At 39.7% G+C, this 18,303-nt stretch overlaps 1 protein-coding gene across 3 annotated transcripts in view; it reads left to right on the plus strand.

The window, feature by feature from the left end:
• The window catches only part of LOC139168532 (calcium-activated potassium channel subunit beta-2), a 363,544-nt gene that overhangs the window by 47,851 nt on the left and 297,390 nt on the right, over positions 1 to 18,303 (plus strand). The window contains exon 2 of one of the 3 annotated variants that reach the window (XM_070754147.1): positions 1,854 to 1,898. The exons of the other annotated variants lie outside the window; for them this stretch is intronic. The gene's annotated coding sequence lies outside the window, so the exon portion shown is untranslated. The remainder of the gene's footprint in view (positions 1 to 1,853; positions 1,899 to 18,303) is intronic. 3 annotated transcript variants of the gene reach the window in all.

Raw genomic sequence — 18,303 nt, forward strand, 5'->3', positions numbered from 1 at the left:
AACTTCTTAAAACCCACCTCTGCCTTCAGGCATGGGGGAATTGAGACATCCCCCCTTGCCTATGTAGCTGTATGTATGATATGTTTGTGTGTATGCTTTTTTAATATATACTGGGGGTTTTAGGCTTTTTAATGTAAAATTGTTATTTTAAACTTTAATATTAGATTTGTTACTGTATATTGTTTTTATCATTGCTGTGAGCCGCCCCGAGTCTACGGAGAGGAGCGGCATACAAATCTAATTAATAATAATAATAATAATAATAATAATAATAATAATAAATCTAAAGCATCCTTAAGTTTGCTCCAACACACTGTTAAACTCCTGGCTATGTTAAGATCTATGTTTTTAATCTTTTAATTTTAATTGGGCCAGGCACTGATTACATTCTGTTGTTCTAAGTTCTTCATCTGGGTTGGATTTAAAGTCTGAGGATTAGATAGAATTTAGGATAGAACTTCGTGAATACTGCAGGCTAACTCATGGCTCACTACTAGGAGTTCAATACTCACCAGTTCATGGTTGACTCAGCCTTCCATTGTTCTGAGATCAGTAAAATGAGGACCCAGATTGTTTGGGAACAATATGCTGACTCTATAAACCACTTAGAGAAGCACTATGAAGAGGTATATACTGTATATGTTATTGCTGTATATTAACCTACCTTCCACTCTTCTTATTCTAGTTAGATTACTTGTGGGTTCCTTTCATTTGGACTTCCAGCCCTCTGTGCAAATGAACAGAAACCAAGACCCATGAATGAATTATTAGCCAGTACAGTGATACCTCATCTTACAAACACCTCATCATACAAACTTTTCGAGATACAAACCCGGGGTTCTTACAAACTATTTTCACTTTACAAACCCAAGCCGACACCACTGGGATGCCCCGCCTCCAAACTTCTGTTGCCAGCAAAGCGCCCGTTTTTGCACTGCTGGGATTCCCCTGAGGCTCCCCTCCATGGGAAACATCACCTCCAGATTTCCGCGTTTTTGCAATGCTGCAGGGGAATCCCAGCAGCACAAAAATGGGCGCTTTGCTGGCAACAGAAGTCTGGAGGTGGGGTTTCCCAGCGTGGGGCGCCTCAGCGAAATCGCAGCATCACAAAAGCACGGAAGTCCAGAGGTGGGGTTTCGAGGACTTCCGTGTTTTTGCGATGCTGCAATTTCACTGATGCTCCCTTCGCTGGGAAACCCCACCTCCAGACTTCCGTTGCCAGCGAAGCACTCGTTTTTGCGATGCTCTTGCAGCATCGCAAAAACACAGAAGTCCAGAGGCTGTGAGTTTGATCCTAGGTAGAGGCCGATATTTCTCTCTCTGGGCACAATGAAAATATATCTGCTGCACAAAACTCCACATTGGTGACAGGAAGGGCATCTGACCATTAGCACTTAGATTTATATACTACTTCATAGTACTTTTACAGCCCTCTCTAAGTGGTTTTACAGAGCCAGCATATTGCCCCCAACATTCTGGGTCCTCATTTTACCCGTCTTGAAAGGGTGGAAGGCTGAATCAACCTTGAGCCAGTAAGATTTGAACTGCCCAACTGAAGCTAGCAATAAGATGAAGTAGCCTGCAGTACTGCGCTCTAACAACTGTCCAGCCCTATGATTCTAGGATACTGTGATATTGAAGATATTGAAGAGCCACACTGATCAAAATATCATTATCTCTTGAATGTAGGCCTTTTCCTAATCAGACGCAAACTGCTTCCACTGTTTTTGTAAACTTCCTTTAAATGTGGAACTTTCGCTCAAGGTTTTCTGGATCCAAATCCTTTGGAATCAATTATCACAATCCGAGGAACTAGTCATTTACATGTGTTATTTGTTGTTTTCTCTCTGCAGAGACACTGGAGGGAGTGAACTTTACCAAACCCTGAATAATGAACTGTAAGTGTAAACAAGGGATAAAAGCAATTCTTTGATTTTTGTCTGGGGGGAAAATGCAGCATTGGAGTGACTGCCTGCAGGGCATGGAAGATTCGGCTTTTCCTAGAGAAAAAAAAAACTTTTTCTGGGAAGAAATGAACTTCCAGGTATATCCCAGGGGTCAGAGGTATATCCATCATCAAGACAAGTAGTCCTCGATTTACAACTATTTGTTTAGTGCCCGTCCCAAGCAGAACTGCCTTTTTTGGCGGGTGGGTGGATGCCTGTTGGCGTAAGATTTGACTTCTGCGCATATGCAGCAAGCCAAATTTCAACTGAGGATGTGTGTGCGAGTGAGGTATTGGCAATTTTTACCGATATGAAGATTGGACTTAATCCCTGGATAGTTCAATGGATTTGCAGCTGGCTGAAGCGTAGACATCAGAGAGTTATTGTTAATGGCGAGTATTCTGAGCAGAGACAGGTTACAAGCGGTGTGCCACAAGGGTCTGTTCTGGGTCCTATTCTTTTTAATATGTTTGTGAGTGACATAGGGGAAGGTTTGGTAGGGAAGGTTTGCCTATTTGCCGATGACTCTAAAGTGTGCAATAGGGTTGATATTCCTGGAGGCATCTGTAATATGGTAAATGATTTAGCTTTACTAGATAAATGGTCAAAGCAATGGAAACTGCAGTTTAATGTTTCCAAATGTCAAATGATGCACTTGGGGAAAAGGAATCCTCAATCTGAGTATTGTATTGGTAGTTCTGTGTTAGCAAAAACTTCAGAAGAGAAGGATTTAAGGGTAGTGATTTCTGACAGTCTCAAAATGGGTGAACAGTGCAGTCAGGTGGTAGGGAAAGCAAGTAGGATGCTTGGTTGCATAGCTAGAAGTATAACAAGCAGGAAGAGGGAGATTATGATTCCGCTATATAGAGTGCTGGTGAGACAACATTTGGAATACTGTGTTCAGTTCTGGAGACCTCACCTACAAAAAGATATTGACAAAATTGAACGGGTCCAAAGATGGGCTACAAGAATGGTGGAAGGTCTTAAGCATAAAACGTACCAGGAAGAAACTTAATGAACTCAATCTGTATAGTCTGGAGGACAGAAGGAAAAGGGGGGACATGATCGAAACATTTAAATATATTGAAGGGTTAAATAAGGTTCAGGAGGGAAGTGTTGTTAATGGGAAAGTGAACACAAGAACAAGGGGACACAATCTGAAGTTAGTTGGGGGAAAGATCAAAAGCAACATGAGAAAATATTATTTTACTGAAAGAGTAGCCATGAATTCACAACTGTAAGAATGGTGTGTATGTATATGAGTGTGATTTTCTTTTTATAATAGCTTTTTATGGTTGTTATTGTTTTAGTTTGTTATGTTTTAACCTCAGTTAACTGTTTGACTTCTTTTACTGTTTTGTATTTATTCTCATTGTATTTGTACCACTGTTGTAAGCCTCCCTGAGTCCTTCGGGATTGGGCAGCATAGAAGTCAAATAAATAAATAAATTCTCTCTTTATGAGCAGCTGCCACTTTATAGGCTGAAGTCTGTTGAAGGCAGTGTCTGGGAGAGGTGTAAAAGGCCAATTAACCCACTGCAATTCTGGCCCAGGGGTGATAACTTGATTGGCTTCCGGTAAATAGGTTGTGAAAGTTGCTTAAGCATGCATGGGGATTCTTATCTCTTAGGACTTTACTGGCCTTGCCTGTTATAAATTTGTAGGGAAGAAAAGACTGGGGGGAATGGGAAGTAATTCAGCAGTTCTCTTATCTGATCGGGCTTTGCTGGGATAGGGTTTCCTAAAGAAAGCCAGAGAACAGGCCTTTTGCATAACAAGCAGGGTACTTATCTTAATTAGCCTGTTAGATTGATTAGGGAAAGCCAGGCAAACTTGAACTTGCAAGCAGCTGAACAAGCAAACAAAGGGAAGGGAAGCTAAACAAAACACCTACCTCTAAGACCATTTAGAGAGCCATATAAATGATCAAAGTATTTTCGCTTTAAATAAATCTTTTGAAGGTGTCCAATTAAGAAAGCAGTTGATATTTGCAGTCTACTTTTTTTGTTGTTGCTTCTCTTCTCACTTCCCCCTTACCTCTATTGTGTTACCCATTCACCTCAACCTCTACGTTCTTTTCATGTATTTTATTTTATTTATTTATTTATTAATCAGATTTGTATGCCGCCCCTCTCCGTAGACTCGGGGCGGCTCACAGCAATAATAATACAATGTAAACAAATCTAATATTTAAGTTAATTTTAAAAAACCCAATTTAGAAACCAATCATACATACTAGCATACCATGCATAAATTTTATAAGCCTAGAGGGAGGGAAAATGTCAATTCCCCCATGCCTGACGACAGAGGTGGGTTTTAAGGAGCTTACGAAACGCTAGGAGGGTGGGGGCAACTCTGATATCTGGGGGGAGTTGGTTCCAAAGGGTCGGGGCCGCCACAGAAAAGGCTCTTCCTCTGGGTCCCGCCAAACGACATTGTTTAGTTGACGGGACCCGGAGAAGGCCAACTCTGAAAGTAAAGCACTGCACACCAAGACAACTAGACACAAGAACAGTTTTTTTCTGAACGCCATCACTCTACTAAACAAATAATTCCCTCAACACTGTCAGACCTTCTACTAAATCTGCACTTCTATTCTACTAGTTTTTCTCATCATTCCTATCACCCATTTCCTCCCATGTTGACTGTATGACTGTAACTTGTTGCTTATATCCTAAGATTTTTATTAATATTGCTTCTTCATTGCTTATTTGACCCCTATGACAATCATTAAGTGTCGTACCACATGATTCTTGACAAATGTATATTTTATTTTATGTACGCTGAGAGCATCTGCACCAAGACAAATTTATTATTTATTTATTTTATTTATTATTTAGATTTGTATGCCGCCCCTCTCCGCAGACTCGGGGCGGCTCACAACAGAATAAAGACAATTTATAACAAATCCAAATATAATTTAAGATATTTAAAAAACCCGATTTGATTTAAAAAAACCCCATTTACTAAACAAACATACATACAAACATACCATGCATAAATTGTATAAGCCCGGGGGAGACGTCTCAGTTCCCCCATGCCTGACGACAAAGGTGGGTTTTAAGGAGCTTACGAAAGGCAAGGAGAGTAGGGGTAGTTCTAATCTCTGGGGGGAGTTGGTTCCAGAGAGTCGGGGCCGCCTCTTCCCCTGGGGCCCGCCAACCGACATTGTTTAGTTGACGGGACCCGGAGAAGGCCCACTCTGTGGGACCTAATCGGTCGCTGGGATTCGTGTGTGTCCAATCACACTTGGGCAATAAAATTCTATTCTACTCTATTCTAAACTGTATCTTCATTGGGCTAGTGTGACAGGTCCAAAAGAATATTTGTACTGATATGGTGGGGGGGTTTTACACCCTGATCCTATTGACTTCGAAACAGGTAGTAGTTTGTAATTTGAGTGCCTTTTACACTAATTAGAATAAATAAAATAGGAGAGACATCTGAGCTTTTGAGAAAGAATTATATTTTTAAGTTAAAAAATTTGTTAAAAGCTTTTAAAAAATAACAGTTATTGTTGTTTTATCAGTGTCCATTTTCTCCAACATATATCCTTAAAGAACTAAAAATCCCATTCTTTATTGCTCGTTATCTCTATGATTGAAGTGGTAGCTATTCCTGAGATCAGTTACAGAATTGTGTGATCTTTAAATCAATCAACTGGTCTCTTTTGGAATAAAGCCTTGATTTGGGCTTCCAGTGTTCATTCAGAGATTTTTTTTAAAAAAAAATGACACAAGCACAAGTTTAACCCCTGGGATGGATACATATTGCTTCACCACAAGGCTCAATCTGATTATTTTTGCATGATTATCCTTCTCTTTCTTAAAACTACACTTTTCCTTATCTATTTAGCACAACGCTTGCAGAAGAAAACTCGGCTCTCCTCGGGATAGTACTATGATTTAAGCAACTTTAAAATGCAAAACTGCATATGCTGCACTTTTATCTGGAACATAAAATTGTCCATAAATGGAATAGTAGTTGTAAATTTGGGACAGCAAGGGTGGGGAGAGGGACAGAAGAGAAATTTAGTTGGGTGTTATCACATCTGTGGCAGATCACCATTAATCTTAGATTTTACGATGGCCTATTGCCCCATTCCTGTTTATAGCACTGTTCTTTTAACAGTCGCGTCACTTTGAACCCTGACTCAGGTGACTTTGTGGATACCTATAAACCTCTCAAGTGCCCTCAACAACTCTTAGAGCAGTGATGGGCTCCTATGGCTACAATCAGGTACACAGAACCGGTAGAAAATTTTAGATTTTTTTCTCTTTTTTTCCCCTTCTGGACTCTGGGTATATTTTTTCTATCATAGTAAATGAGGCTGAATGTGTACACATTCGGTTGATATAGTAGATAATATATATTTTTGTGTGTCCATTTTCTCCAACATATATCCTTTTTTAAAAAAAATATTTTTATTGAATATATACATTAAAAACAGGGTTCAGAAAAGCAAAAGGGATATATATAATATGCATTCTAACATTTATAATTTACTTATATAGTACACGTAGGTGGGGAGGGAGAAAAGAAGAAAGGTAGGGGGTTGGGGAAGAAGGCAAAGAGATATAAGGGGAAGGGGGATAGGAAATTGGAGCAAAAGAGGATTGGTAAGAAGAGAAGGCCAGCGTTATAGCTGGGGCTTTCATGCTTTGCGGCCTGCGGTTTAAGCACATAGGTGGTGTAGATTTCCCTAAAGTTTTATCCATATGTTTCCAACATATATCCTTAAAGAACTAAAAATCCCATTCTTTATTGCTCGTTATCTCTATGATCGAAGTGGTAGCTATTCCTGAGATCAGTTACAGAATTTTGTGATCTTTAAAACAATCAACTGGTCTCTTTTGGAATAAGTCACATATGGCATATATACACATGTACACATATGTACACATATATGTACACATATGGCATATATACATAGAATTAAATAATATATTTTGGATGTTCAGTAATAGTAAATAAATAGGAAAACTGTATCTCTTTGAGGCGAGGAGAGGCCAGGCACCCTAACCCTAACCCAAACATGTTGTGAGCCGCCCCGAGTCTTCGGAGAGGGGCGGCATACAAATCCAAGTAATAAATAAATAAATAATAAATAATAAACCCTTGACGTGAATGGCATCAAGTTGACCACTTTCAGTCAGTCACATGACTTTTAAGCCACCCCTGCTCACATGATTGTCAAGCCACTCCCACCTGGTCACATGGCAGGCAAGCCACACCCACAAAATAAGCCACACCCCAGTGTGGTAGTAATTTTTTTTGCAGCCCTTCACTGTCTTAGCAAGCTAATGACCAGATGACTGCAAAGAATATAAACCACTGATGGTGAAGCTTTGGCACGTGTGCCACTGGTGGCATGTGGAGCCATATCAGAGAGCATGCAAGGTGTTGCCCTATGTCAGCTCCAACATGCATACATGTGCTGGCCAGTTGATTTTCAACCTTGGGGGAGGCTATTCTGCCCTCCCGAGGCTGCAGGGAAGCTTTCCGAGGCTGCAGAGTAGAAAAAAATGACCCAACAGGCAAACCAGAAGTCCAATTTTCCGAACTTTCATTTTTTGTGTTTGCTCGTTTTTCACCGACCCAAGGCCTCAGCGAGCCTTGTGCACATGCATGGGTGTATTGTGCACATGCATGTCTGGATATATTGAGATACGCAGCAGCTGGGTAGGACTTGTCTAGATACCAGAATTTATAATGTAGCAATTCATGAACCAGTTTAGATAAATAACGAAGACACTTTAGTTGAAAAACAGTAGTAAACAGTTTTACTCCTCAGTGCAATCAAAATATCTTCTGTCTCAGTCTTCTATTTACAGGAACAAACTTTAGCTATATGCAGTAAAGCTTACTTACACGTGGATACTAAACCAATCCAGGTTTCTCCATATCAACATTACAGCTCTAGCTCCATACTCAACTCATGCTCAAACTGCATCAGCCAGCCAACTAACAACCATCTAAAACATCACACCCATTGTAAAGGTGCTTTACATTGTATAATGCTCTGGCCCAATCAGGTTGCAGTTTACTCCCACATTATTTTATCCCCTGGTTAGGGCTTTTTAAAAAAACTTATTCAGAGAGAGTAACAATGAAAGAGCTTGCAAGCCAGTAAAAACTGGGAATATCATTAGCACCTGGAAAGAAACATTCGGAGCAAGTAGAACAATGGAAAAAAACCCTACGAAGACCTAGGGCTAGGAAAACATTCTTCACAGAGGGTAACAATGAAAGAGCTTGCAGGCCGGTAAGCGCTGGGAACATTGTTAGCACCTGGTTAGGGCTGGAAAGAAACATTCAGAGCAAATAGAGAATGAAAAAAAAACCCTCTACAAAAACAGGGTTTGGAAAACATTCTTTCCAGAGAGTAACAATGAAACAGCTTGTAAGAGCTGGGAACATCGTTAGGGCTGGAAAAAAACTTATTTGGAGCAAATTAGAGCAATGAAAAAAAGTCCTGCAAAAACCTAGGGCTTGGAAACCATTCTTCATAGAGTGAAACAATACAAGAGCGTGGAGGTAAAAGTGGGGAAGACTGTTAGCAATGAGTTAGGGCTTTTTAAAAAAGCTACATTTAGAGTATAAGATGCACCCAAATTATCAGCCTCTTGTAGGGAGGAAAAAGGTGTTCTTATACTCTGAAAAATATGGTACCTCTTCTTTACCAACATGGAGTTTGGGGTTTCCTTTATTGGGTTTTGAATGGAGGCACACCTGACACTTGTAGTCTCCTTCTGCTACCAATGACCTTACTCAGGGTTGCATGTGGGGTGGGGTCTGGGTGGGGGATTGGGGGGAGGGCGATTAATATTTAGAAACATAGAAACATAGAAGACTGATGGCAGAAAAAGACCTCATGATCCATCTAGTCTGCCCTTATACTATTTTATCTTGCAGTGGATATATGTTTATCCCAGGCATGTTTAAATTCAGTTACTGTGAACTACGTCTGCTGGAAGTTTGTTCCAAGCATCTACTACTCTTTCAGTAAAATAATATTTTCTCACATTGCTTTTGATCTTTCCCCCAACTAACTTCAGATTGTGTCCCCTTGTTCTTGTGTTCACTTTCCTATTTGTGAGAGGTTGCATTTTTCCAAATGAAAGCAACTGCGCGCATCAATGTTAACTCTGATCTCCCAAATGATCAAATTAACTAGTAGGACTCTCCATGCTTTAACAAGGATTCAGAGGCTACTGATCCTAGAAAAATTACAGTTATTCTAAGTATCCATTAAGATTGATGAGTGAATTGCTTGAAGCAAGCCTCTCTGCAGAAGCCTGAAGGATATTGAACTCCTTTAATTCATGAATAGCAAAGAGGATGTCTACAACAGCTCTAATTCCTTCCTCTCTTGACTACTCTGAAACTCCTCCTGTTTAAGACTTGTAAAATGCTCCCCAAATCTTCCACTAATGTAAGCGCTGAAGATTTATGAAATATCCTTCATTGGCAATCTGTATTAATTTGCTCTATAACTCTGCGGCCTGTCTTAGTTTGCTCTGTAAAGGAGCCAAGGTGGCATGACCTATTATATCCAGAACTTGCTCATCCATGGGCCAATGGTTTCAAGCTCTCATTTCACAGTGCCTGATGCCTTGGGAGCAGATGTCTGTTGCCAGTGAAGCTGAACTGAAATTTCCACCTACTGCTAAGTTAAACCCGCACAGCTGCCAGGAGCTCTTTTATATTCCTATTTTTCCAGGTTTGTTTAGGTGTTGTCATTGTCAAGTCAAGTCTGGGTGTAAAGTAGACTGTAAGCAACAAACAAAAGGGAGGGTCATTTTTATCCCACTTGATGGGCAGGTATAAAAGCTAGAAAACGTTGGGTTCAAGTACATAAAGTGATTCAGAGGGGTTTTTTTCAGTTTCAACTTTCTCATACAAGCAGGAAGACGAGAAAGATTATGATCCCACTATATAGAGTGCTGGTGAGACCACATTTGAAATACTGTGTTCAGTTCTGGAGACCTCACCTACAAAAAGTTATTGACAAAATTTGAACGGGTCCAAAGAAGGGCTACAAGAATGGTGGGAGGTCTTAAGCATAAAACGTATCAGGAAAGACTTCATGAGCTCAATCTGTATAGTCTGGAGGACAGAAGGAAAAGGGGGGACATGATCGAAACATTTAAATATGTTAAAGGGTTAAATAAGGTCCAGGAGGGAAGTGTTTTTAATAGGAAAGTGAACACAAGAACAAGGGGACACAATCTGAAGTTAGTTGGGGGAAAGATCAAAAGCAACATTAGAAAATATTATTTTACTGAAAGAGTAGTAGATGCTTGGAACAAACTTCCAGCAGACGTGGTAGATAAATCCACAGTAACTGAATTTAAACATGCCTGGGATAAACACATATCCATCCTAAGATAAAATACAGAAAATAGTATAAGGGCAGACTAGATGGACCATGAAGTCTTTTTATTTTATTTATTTCATCCAATACACAATGAAGGTTATAGAGAATATACACGTAGTAAAATATATCAAAGAAAGGTTGGAAGAAAAGATATAAGAATAAAATATGTAAGTGAAGAATAGAGGAAAAGATATATGAATGGAAGAAAAGATATATGAGAGACAATTGGACAGGGGACGGAAGGCACATTAGTGCACTTATGCATGACCCTTACTGACCTCTTAGGAACCTGGAGAGGTCAATTGTGGATAGTCTAAGGGTAAAATGTTGGGGGTTAGGGGATGACACTAAAGAGTCCGGTAATGAGTTCTATGTTTCGACAACTCGATTGCTAAAGTCAAATTTTTTAGCCAAGTTTGGAACAGTTAATATTAAGTTTGAATCTGTTGTGTGCTCTTGTGTTGTTGTGGTTGGAGCTGAAGTAGTCTTTGACAGGCAGGACATTGCAGCATAAGATTTTGTGGGCAATACTTAGATCATGTTTAAGGCGTCATAGTTCTAAGCTTTCTAGAAGACTGGAAGACTGCTATCATATTATCTGTAGTCCTCCTTTTCGTTAGACTAGGCATACTTATTATGACTTCCAGAATTTTTAGAAATAATCCTGATGGCCAGAGACTTCTGGAAATGGAAGCTCATACATCTAAAGGGCACCCAGTTGACAAAAGCAAGAGTAAGTGATAGGAGCTGCCCCACAATGGGATAGATTTTCATCTTATTTTATCAAGTTGTAGCACACTTCAGGAATATCTCATTTATCTGAAAAGACTACTGGAGCAACTTGCAAGTTTATGTTTCTAAACTTCATAGAGCATCCGTATTTTACAGAAAGTCCATACATCTTTGTTGATTTACAACCTAAACTTAAATATATAGTCATCTTGCTATGTAAATGGAATTTTTTTTCTAAGCTCTCCCTGGGTTGTAATTCTAAGGGGAAAAAAGTCTGGGGCAGTTTTTTTGGGACAAGTGCATATTTTCCTTGACAAATTGCACCTGCAAAGACACAATTACAACTATACAGTCTCACAATATGTACTTAATTTCAAAATGGATCAATGTCCATAAAATCATACACATAAATAACATATTCATTAAAAGATTCTTATTTTTTTCTTTTTGATCTTCCTTGTTTATCTCATTAAGTTGGGGTGGAAAAAAGATACCCCCTGGCAATCATTTCTCTAAGAGGGTTTTCACTCATCTTAGCTTATGACTAAGCCATGATTTAGAAAGAACAGTTCAGCAATTTTATTATCTCCCTGTCAATATTTTACTGTTATTGTCCTCCCAACCAAACCTTATTTATGCTGATATTTGAACAAGGCTTTGTTCAGCCTGATAGGGCCACTAAATTATTGCTAGGGAAGAAAAGACACTTACTAAAGAAACAACCCAATAATGGTCTACAGCACTTGATCTACTAACTGTTGTGGCGAAAAGTGTAGTAGATGTTTCTCGGGAATTTGGACTCTATGCCAATAAAAAAAAACCCTCACAGCATTGTGGGAAAGCCAATTAAAATTATTATTATGAAAATACATTCTTGACATAGTGGTACACTATAAAAGGTTTCATGACTTCAGATAGAGTAAAGGTTAATATATATGAGTAGAAATTCTCTAAGACATTAAAACAACAAAAGCGTATTATTACTTAAAATTTTAGTATAGTGGTACCTCTATTTACGAACTTAATTTGTTCCGTGACCAGGTTCTTAAGTAGAAAAGTTTGTAAGAAGAAGCAATTTTTCCCAGAGGAATCGACGTAAAAGCAAATAATGTGTGCGATTGGGCAAACCACAGGGAGGGTGGAGGCCCTGTTTCCTCCCAGGGGGTTCCTAGAGAGGCCCCACAGAGGCTTCGCCCCGCCTTTTCCGGCCCTGCTTCCTCCCAGGAGATTCCTAGAGAGGCCCCACGGAGGCTTCTCCCTGATTTTCTGGTTACAGTTTTGGAGGCTTGGGTTTGTAAGTGGAAAATGGTTCTTGAGAAGAGGCGAAAAAAAATCTTGAACACCCGTTCTTATCTAGAAAAGTTTGTAAGTAGAGGCCTTCTTAGGTAGAGGTACCACTGTACTAAAAATACAATTGAATCAAGTAAAATAGCAAGGATTGGATTAAAACTAAAACATATGCAGTGCAGTAGGGTTAAACAGGCAAGGTAGGACAAAATTTGATAGTTAAGGGCCTGGAGACTAAAACATATGAAGAATGGTTGCAGGAATTGTCTATGGCTGGTCTAAAGAAAAGACGGACTTGGGTGACATGATACCAGTTTTCCAATATTTGAGGGTCTGCCACATAGATGAGGGGGGTCAACCTATTCTCCAAAACATCAGAAGGCAAAACAAGAAACGATGGTTGGAAACTAATCAAGGAAAGAAGCAACCTAGAACGAAGGAGAAATTTCCTAACAGTGAGAACAATTAACTAGTGTAATGGCTTTCCTTCAGAAGTTGTAGGTGCTTCATCACTGGAGACTTTTAAGAAGAGACTGGACAGTCACTTGTCTGACATGGAATAAGGCTTCCTGCTTGAGCAGAGGGTGGACTACTAGAAGACCTCAAAGCAGGTGCAAAATACAGCAGGTTCTGACAGGTTCTGGAGAACCAGTAGCAGAAATTTTGAGTAGTTCGGAGAACCAGTAGTGGAAATTTTGAGTAGTTCGGAGAACCGGTAACGGAAATTTTGAGTAGTTCAGAAAATCAGCAAATACTACCCCTGTCTGGCCCCAGAGACAGGTGGGAATTGAGATTTTGCAATATCCTTCCCCTGCCATTCTGAACAAGCCAGGTCCACCAAGCCACACCATGCCCATCAAGCCACGCCCACAGAACTGGTAGTAAAAATGGATTTTATTTATTATTATTATTTTAGTCCCTGCTAACTTTATTATGCTGTATTCTGGATTTAAATGCATAATAATACAGCTCCATAGAAATCTATTCAAGAGTATAAAGAATTCCATTAGAGATTTGGAAGTACAGCATATTTTTTTCCTACCACTAGATCCATGCCTGGATGAGTCTTCGGAGAGGGGCGGCATACAAATCTAATAAATTATTATTATTATTATTATTATTATTATTATTATTATTATTATTATTATTATGAAAGTTAAAGAGAAGAAATCATTTGCAGAACAGATGAAGGTTGCATTCACTTTTAATATATATAAGGTCAGTAATGTATGCAGTCATACATATCTAAGCTGAGAAATTCAGACTCGCCAGTTGACAGCCAAGAGTTAAGAGTTAGTCCTATATCATTCTGAGGCCATCTGGTCATCTAGATGTTTACAGCTCAAGTACCCATTTAATATACGAGGGCTGCTTCAGACTATGTGGAGTGCAGACATAACAGCAATCGGCTACAAATTAAGCAAAATAATTTTGTCCCCTTGGTTCCTATAATAATACAACTTTGCAAAGCTGCTGTGCAACAGCAGAAGAAGGCGCAGCTGCTTTAAAATATTCCTAAAAGCAACTAAGTGCAAACTCATCCGTGCTTCAACACATTTTGCCTCTCAAATCTTGACCTCTGCATAGCCCCATTTTATATAGCAATAGTGATAGCATTTAGACTTATATACTGCCTCACAGTGCTTTACAGCCTCCTCTAAGTGGTTTACAGAGTCAGCATATTGCCCCCAACAATCTGGATCCTCATTTTACCTACCTTGAAGGACGAATGGAAGCCTGAATCAACCTAGAAAATATACTGTTTCTAATGCCAGTATGTTTATTATAAAAGTTGCAATTTGTATTTGTATTTATTAGATTTGTATGCCGCCCCTCTCCGAAGACTCGGGGTGGCTAACAACAATATAAAAAGACAATGTAAACAAATCTAATATTAAAACAATCTAAAAAACCCCAATTTAAAGAACCACTCATACATACAAACATACCATGTATAAATTCTATAAGCCTAGGGGGAATTCCCCCATGCCTGACGACAGAGATGGGTTTTAAGGAGCTTGCGAAAGACAAGGAGGGTGGGGGCAACTCTGATATCTGGGGGGAGCTGGTTCCAGAGGGTCGGGGCCGCCACAGAGAAGGCTCTTCTCCTGGGTCCCGCCAAACGACATTGCCTAGTCGACGGGACCTGGAGAAGGCCAACTCTGTGGGACCTAACCGGTCGCTGGGAATCGTGCGGCAGAAGGCGGTCCCGGAGATATTCTGGTCCGATGCCATAAAATAGATAATAAAATGATACTTTACGAATCTAATAAATGGCCTTACAGATCTTCAACTCCTTGCACAAGCAGGAGATCCTATGCCTTTGGAGACCAATGACTATCCAGTCTCTTCTTAAAAGTCTCCAGCACCTACAACTTCTGAAGGCGAGCCGTTCCACTGGTTAATTGTTCTCACTGTTAGGAAATGTATCCTTATTTCTAAGTTGCTTCTCTTCTCGATTAGTTTCCATCCATTGTTTCTTGCCTTCTGGTACTTTGGGAAAATGGGTTGCTTCTTGTGCAGATTAGATCAGATTGTGCAGAATGCAGCTGCGAGAGCAATCATGGGCTTTCCCAAATATGCCCATGTTACACCAACACTCCGCAGTCTGCATTGGTTGCCGATCAGTTTCCGGTCACAATTCAAAGTGTTGGTTATGACCTATAAAGCCCTTCATGGCACTGGACCAGATTATCTCAGGGACTGCCTTCTGCAGCGCGAATCCCAGCGACCAGTTAGGTCCCACAGAGTGGGTCTCCTCCGGGTCCCGTCAACTAAACAATGCTGCTTGGTGGGACCCAGGGGAAGAGCCTTCTCTGTGGCGGCCCCAGCCCTCTGTAACCAACTCCCCCCAGAAATTAGAATTGCCCCCACCCTCCTTGCCTTTCATAAGCTACTTAAAACCCACCTCTGCCCCTAGGCCTTTACAATTTTATGCATGGTATGTCTGTATGTATGTTTGGTTTTTATATTAATGGGTTTTTAATCGTTTTTAGTATTGGATTATTACTGTATGCTGTCTTATTATTGCTGTTAGTCGCCCCGAGTCTTCGGAGAGGGGCGGCATACAAATCCAATCAATCAATCAATCAATCAATCAATCAATAATATTAGAACATTGCTCTCGTCCTTCTTTTCACTAGACAAACCCAACTCCTGCCATTGTTCTTTTTATGTTTTAAGCTCCAGCCTCTTAATCATTTTTGTTGCTCATTCCTCACTCTTTCCAGAGTCTCTACATCTGTTTTTATAATAAAGTAACCAAAGCTGGATGCAGAAATTGTAACTTTCTTGCTATTTTCCAAAACTGAATAGAATGGATTGAAGGAGATTAAGAAATTGTAACTTAATAAATTCATCTGTTACAATGATCCAACATTCAGCCCTGTTTATATAAATGATGCTCAGACTTTCTTTGTATTTGTTTTCCTTCTGTCCCTACGTAACAGATGCCCATTTTTGAGAGAACTGGCCTGTTAGCATATGTCTTTGATTTTTACAAGGATCAGATTGTTCTGATCTTCCTTTTTGCTGCCATTGTGAGATTTAACTCTTATCGCCTCCCAAAAGCAGCTTGTTTTGTTTCTTTAAAAGACCGAGCCCATCCTTCTGTGTTCATGACCATTTTTTGAGATGGATGCCAAACTCTACATCTGCCAGCTAAGAACAAGTGAAAGCTATTGTTATTTGACACAGAATTTGCATTCTCTATAGACGGTTCCCCAAACACACTTAATCTAGCCAAATCTTCTCACTGGTTCTGACTTGACACAATCAAAATGAATCTAAAATTAGATTCTAGCGCAGGGGTTTCCAAACTTGTTGCCAAGAACCTTTGCCTCCTTCCTCTGGGACATGCGGCCGCGAGAGCGATCGTGGGGCTTCCTAGATTCGCCCACGTTTCTACAACACTCCGTGGCCTGCATTGGCTGCCGATCAGTTTCCGGTCACAATTCAAAGTGTTGGTTATGACCTTTAAAGCCCTACATGGCATTGCACCAGAGTACCTCCGGAACCGCCTGCTACCGCACGAATCCCAGTGACCGGTAAGATCCCACAGAGTTGACCTTCTCCGGGTCCCGTCGACTAAATAATGTCATTTGGCAGGCCCCAGGGGAGGAGCCTTCTCTGTGGTGGCCCCAGCCCTCTGGAATCAACTCCCTCAGGAGATCAGAACTGCCCCCACCCTCCTTGTCTTTCGTAAATTACTCAAGACCCACCTATATCGCCAGGCATGGGGGAACTGAGACACCTCCCCCAGGCTTTTATATTTTATGTTTGGTATGTATGTGTTGTTTGGTTTTAAATGATGGGGTTTTATATTTTTTCTCTTTTAATATTAGATTTGTTCCACTGTAACATTGTTTTTATTGTTGTTGTGAGCCGCCCCGAGTCTTCGGAGAGAGGCGGCATACAAATCTAATAAATTATTATTATTATTATTATTATTATTATTATTATTATTATTATTATTATTTAAATATAATCTTTATTACAAATAAATGGGGGAAGGGAATACAAAAAACAAAAGGTCTATTTAGACATTGGTATAAATTCGTGCAGTTTTAAAGTATGCAATTCTAAAATAGTATACATATTTACATATGGGAGAAAAGGGGAAATAAAAAGTAAGAGCAGGAAAAAAGAAAAAAGAGGGGTAGAAAGAAAAAGAGAAGAGAGAAAAGCAAAAGGCAAGAAATGAAGAAGAGAGAGAAATGAAACAGCTAAGTAAAAGAAGAAAGGGTGAGAGCATATAGAGAAAAGATAGAGAATTATTATTATTATTATTATTATTATTATTATTATTATTATTATTATCCTAAGAATCCCAAGATCCTTGCCTCAAGAGATTACTAGCAAGACTTCAGATTGCCTTCATAGAGAAGAGGGGATTGACTTACAGTATTTTTCAAAGCACCAGAGGGCAGGGCAAGAAGTAATAGATAGGAGCTCATCACAGGCCGCTCAAATCTAGAAGTAGATCAGGGATGCCAAACCTGCATCATCATGGCATCATCACACTAAACTGAGTGTGGTTGTGGTCAACCCCTGATGCATCTGACCTGTGGGATGCATGTTTGACAGCCCTGAAGTAGCGAGAACAATTAATTAATGGAATAGCTTGTCTACTGGAGTTGTGGGTATTGTTTCAATAGGGAAGAAGCAGACCAGCATAGATACAACAGCATTTATTGATTCAAAACTGGAACTGAGAAACTGCAGGCAATCCCTTGTAATTTATATTCTGGGCCTCAACCAATCAAAATACTTGAAAAAGCCCACCCAAATATGATTGCTCTAAATTTCCCTCCAAAACAGTTGGAGTTAACAGTTAGGGTCATCTAAAGGTTAGTTTCACTTTGCTGGGCTATAACTATATACACTGCTCAAAAAAATAAAGGGAACACTCAAATAACACATCCTAGATCTGAATGAATGAAATATTCTCATTGAATACTTTGTTTTGTACTAAGCTGAATGTGCTGACAACAAAATGAAATTGGTTGTCAACCACTATTGCTTCCTAAGTGGACAGTTTGATTTCACAGAAGTTTGATTTACTTTGAGTTATATTCTGTTCCCTTTATTTTATTTTTTTTGAGCAGTATACTGAATATTCAGTACATAAGAGTGGGTGCTCTATTGCTAGAGGTTTTTAAAAATAGATTGGCCAACCATTTGACCAAAATGGTATTATGGTTTCCTGTTTTGAACAGGAAGTTGGAGTAGAAGACCTCTGAGGTCCTTTCTAGCCCTATGATTCTATGTTCTAAAGCTCTAGGGATTCTATGTTCTAAAGCTCTAAGCTTGTGGTTTGCTGAAGGTTGATAAATTGCAGCTCCTATGAGTTCTAGCCAGCATGGTTCTGTTCCAGCATCAAGCCCCCAAAATACCACTGGATTTCGTATTAAAAATTTACTACTAATAAAAGTCTTAGCAGTTTTGAGTCTCTTCTAA

The sequence above is a fragment of the Erythrolamprus reginae genome, chromosome 5 (assembly GCF_031021105.1).
Source record: "Erythrolamprus reginae isolate rEryReg1 chromosome 5, rEryReg1.hap1, whole genome shotgun sequence".
Taxonomy (NCBI): Eukaryota; Metazoa; Chordata; class Lepidosauria; order Squamata; family Dipsadidae; genus Erythrolamprus; species Erythrolamprus reginae.